The sequence below is a fragment of the Pinus tabuliformis genome, chromosome 4_2 (genome assembly GCF_031772625.1).
Source record: "Pinus tabuliformis cultivar Carrire ecotype Pingquan chromosome 4_2, CPIR1, whole genome shotgun sequence".
In the NCBI taxonomy this organism is placed as follows: domain Eukaryota; kingdom Viridiplantae; phylum Streptophyta; class Pinopsida; order Pinales; family Pinaceae; genus Pinus; species Pinus tabuliformis.
The window spans coordinates 716,351,807-716,356,341 of NC_142304.1; the positions used below are offsets into that span (position 1 = coordinate 716,351,807).

General features: G+C 34.0%; 1 long non-coding RNA gene and 1 pseudogene across 1 annotated transcript; both read left to right on the forward strand.

The window, feature by feature from the left end:
- The first annotated feature begins 1,158 nt into the window (after positions 1-1,158).
- On the forward strand, positions 1,159-1,936 carry LOC149171547 (uncharacterized). The gene is made up of 2 exons (XR_016259560.1): positions 1,159-1,394; positions 1,486-1,936. It is a non-coding gene; the product is annotated as an uncharacterized LOC149171547 (long non-coding RNA).
- Positions 1,601-1,954, forward strand: LOC149171548 (early light-induced protein, chloroplastic pseudogene; annotated as a pseudogene).
- Positions 1,955-4,535: the final 2,581 nt, after the last annotated feature.

A 4,535-nucleotide genomic window follows, 5' to 3' on the forward strand; every position in this document is an offset into this window, starting at 1 on the left:
ATAATAAAAAATGTTGGAATAAATCAAGATCTAACCGTTAGGAATATTTTATTGCATTTTAGAGAGGAAAATATTATTTAAAATTATCAAATATCTTTATTTAGAAAATTACTACAAAGATGGATAACATAGACATAGTCCAACTCTAGCCAAATAATTGCACATTTGCGTCTATTGCTATTGGACAAGGAGCTTGCATCTAGAAGAAGGTAAATACTGCAATTTTCATCTTAATTCCAAGCCAAATAAACCTACATACATCACTCATTAGGCCAATTCCTCCATCGTACCCTTCTCCATAATATACAACAAAATAAGTGAGAAAGAAATAAGGTTTATAATGCTCATATATAAACTTATTATTACATAAACTTTGTAAAATTTTAAAAAAATATTCAAATATGGGAAAAATTGGATAATAAACTACATTTATTTGGATAATAAACTGCATTTATTTGCATTTATAAACCATAAGTAAAATTCTTTAAACTAACTAATTAATCTAATTATGGAAAATCCTTTATGTTTTTTAAACCTTTATTAACTAATTAAAATGCCCACTCCCTATGGACATTCAAAACCTACTCCCACATGTTACAATAAGGCAACGCCTAACCAGCCAGATAGAGTATTTAATGCCGAAATATATGCACGCAACTTAGCCCGATAACACGGGAGCGCCCAAATATTATTTAATGCCGAAATTACCCGCTCCCGTGTTATCGCGTTAAGTTGCGTGCATATATTTCGACATTAAATACTCTATAGATGGCTGGTTAGGCGTTGCTGTTACAATAACCCTTTATTAAAAAAAGGACAGACGAGGATAGAAATGGTTCAAAACGTGATTTACACGAAAAAAAGGACAGACGAGGATAGAAATGGTTCAAAACGTGATTTACACGAACTCCTAAATTCTAGCACGAAACAGGTTGAATAATCTATGGTGATGGTGATGCCCTCTACTATTTCAAGTGCGGTGCGCCGGTTGTTCGAGGATCTACGTCTCAATTTTTATCCAACCACGTGGAAACATAGTCCGAGGAAGAGAAACCTCGACTTGGCTAACCGTTTACCGTTCAATGAATGACGGTAGATTTTTCCGTATGACCTCCACATCCTTATATATAACACAATAACCAGCCCTGGAGTCTCATAACAGATCAATAGTGGCTATTCTTCTTTAGTTATTTCATATGTTCATTATCTTCTTGTTCTCAAAGTCCATATAAATTAGATTCGTTCTCATACATAGTGTTCATTATTATATTGCGATCATGGCCGCTGTAAATGCATCAGTAATGGCGATGAATGGAGCATCGCTCCTGCAACGGAGGCCAGCGGAAAGGTCAACAACCAGCAGGCAGCTTCTAGTAAAATGCATGGCAGGGGGGGTTAGTAATTCTGTCGCTGTTTCAGTATCCACGAATAGAAGGTTTTATGTTATTCTATATATAACTTAATTTGGGTCATGTGGATCCACAGCCGGAGTCAAGGCGATCACCTTCTACCCCTCCTGAGACGGTAAGCGATTATGCAAGCGCCAATTTTTACATTAACATGCACTGCACTGAACTGAATTGACTTGACATAAATAATAATGCAGGGGAGCACAAACTTTAAGGACGTGTTTGCTTTCAGTGGGCCAGCCCCAGAAACCATAAATGGGAGACTCGCCATGCTCGGATTCGTCTCAGCTGTCGGGGTGGAGATAGCGAGCGGGAAAGACCTCGCCGCCCAACTGGCCAGCGGAGGAGTTCCACTGTTTATTGGAAGCGCGGTTCTCTTCACGCTTGCTTCTGTGATACCCATGTTCAAGGGAGTGTCCAAAGAGAGCAAATCACAGGAAATAATGTCTTCTGGGGCAGAGATGTTGAATGGGCGTTTTGCCATGATTGGCCTCGTTGCGCTGGCCTTGACTGAATACCTCAAGGGAGGTCCTATCATCTCATGATCATCATCAGCTCTGTACCAAACTTCATACCCCTCTTAGTGTAGGTTGTAATCGAACCCAACTTGTATTCACTCTGCTGTCACGAGATGGCACTGTAACAAATTGTTTTGGCAGTTTATGATATATTTGACAAGTTCAGTCACAATCAATCATATAAATATATTTCTGATCAGTACATCTTTGGCAGAAACTCTGATTACAATTTGGCACGCTAATCTTGAACAGATATTAATTGACACCCACCATTACCAGGTTCCTAACAGGTTGATCTAACTTGGAAGGATAAAAACAAGCATAGCGATCAGTAACACAAACAAACTTTTATTCATTTGGTGTAAATTTCTAAATTCCGTACTAACTAAATATTAATAATTATTCCAAAATTGCAAAAATTGTATAAGGAATTTATTAGTACATATATGCCATATGTTATATGTATTTACATATTTAAATTTAAATAGATATTATAAAAAATAATATTTTAGTTTTATAAATTTTTATTATACATTAAGTTGTACCTATTTATATATAATTATTTAATATATTTCTCTCCCTATATAAATTATTTCTATAATTTAAATTAATTATATATATATGAACATTAGTTTGATATATTTTTAACAAAATACTAAAATCAAAGAATACCAATGTTAGAAACAATTATTTAAACTCAATTAAAATGAATAGATTAAAAAATCTATGGTTTATATTATATTATTAATTAATATTATTTTCTAAAAACTAAATAAAATCTATTTATAGTGTATTTTAATTTATATATGAATGAAAAGTGGTGATATTTCAATTTCATATATAATCCCAATTAAAAAACAAATTTGATACAGCATTCATAAAATACCCAAAGTAAAAGATAAAAGCATAGTGTGCAAGATTTAAGGAATAAAAAAAGCCATTAAATTACCCCTACCAAAAATTATTTTTTTTAACTAGAATAGTACACATAAAAGAGAGTCAAATATGCTTAAAATCGCGGACCTCGGTTGAACAAATGTACTTGTATTAGTGCCTGTAGTTTTCCTGTCAAATGGCTAGGTATTTGTGTATAATTTTTTTTGTTTGTGAGGAGTTGTTGTACTCTTGGAAAATGGTAAGCTTTATAGATCAGTTAGATGGCCACACAATTTAGTTATGGGCTTTTATGCTAGCCCCATAGGGATGTGCTGCAAGACTTGACAAGCCTCTTTTATGGTTATTTTTATCCCTGTAATCGATGGCTATGTTAGCAAGTCTGGGCATTGAAACTTGAGAATGATTCAGGTGAGAAAATGCCATTCAAAGTAAATATGAATTTATAGTTGGGTGGGACTCTCATGTTCTTGTTAGGGACATAATTCAAACTACTTTAATTCATTATAAATTGTTTTAAATAGCTCAAATCCATTAAAATCAAGCGAGTGAAGGTCTTAGAGGCTTTAGAACCCTTGAGGCCACTCTGTTTCATCACCCATACATTAGATTTTTTGCAATTACTTGTTGAAATTTTTTCCATTTGATGATGGTAAACATTATGGAGTTACAAGAGACTTAATTCAAGCTAATGAATGATAATTTTGGATTAAGTTAAGACCTAGTGCATTTGTGATTCCCATGCCTAGATAACTAACAAGTGCATTAAGCATTTGGATAATTAACACAAACAAATTCATGCAGGTTGCTGGTGCATTTTCTTGTGATTTCCATCTCTATTGTTTATGATTCCCATCCCTGGATAAACAATTGGCAGTTTATGTATTACTCCCTCAATAAATAATAAATATGAGTTCCATCCATAACTCGTGTTTTCGATATCCCATGCCTTAATATTCCTATCATTAGTGGTGCATTTGTAATTTCCATTTCTAGGTTTTACAACCTCCTTGCAACTGAATAGTTTTGTTACGTGGAAGGAAGCCTCATTTCGAAGACACTCAGGGTTAGAAAAAACAAATGAAGTTGTATAGGTTTAAAGAAAAATATGCTTTAATTCATAGGTGTAAAGAAAATAAATTGTTCCAAATTGCTGTGACCACTGAGGCCATACCCAAATTCATAACTATTAAATAGACATCATCATTATAAGTTGTATACACCAGCACTCAAGCTTAGGCACATATTGAACCTCCACTTCTCCATGAGGAAACCCTAATCTCTATGTGTGCATTATCAAGCATTTTAACTTCATAGACCACATCAAGTTCCATAATGTTGTAGTCCTCATTCATAATGGTGGTACTCATATTTTCATTCATAAGAGAGTGGTAGAATAAACCCATTGTTTTTAATGCCTAGGACACAAATTTTAAATCATGATCCCCAATTGAGGTATAATGAACTATGGGGGAAAATGTGAAAATGTCAAACTCTATATCGGAGACTATTAACTCAAATCCCATTTATTCTCCATTGATATGGGTGGCTATGATATAATATTGGGGGTAGAGTGTCTATGCACATTGGGATCATTCATAATGTATTTGAAAGAAATCTATATAGATTTCTCTAAAGGGGGACATGTATACACCCTTCAATGGATTTTGGTAAGGTCCCTTGAAATAGTCATTCCCATAATATGGATTATACA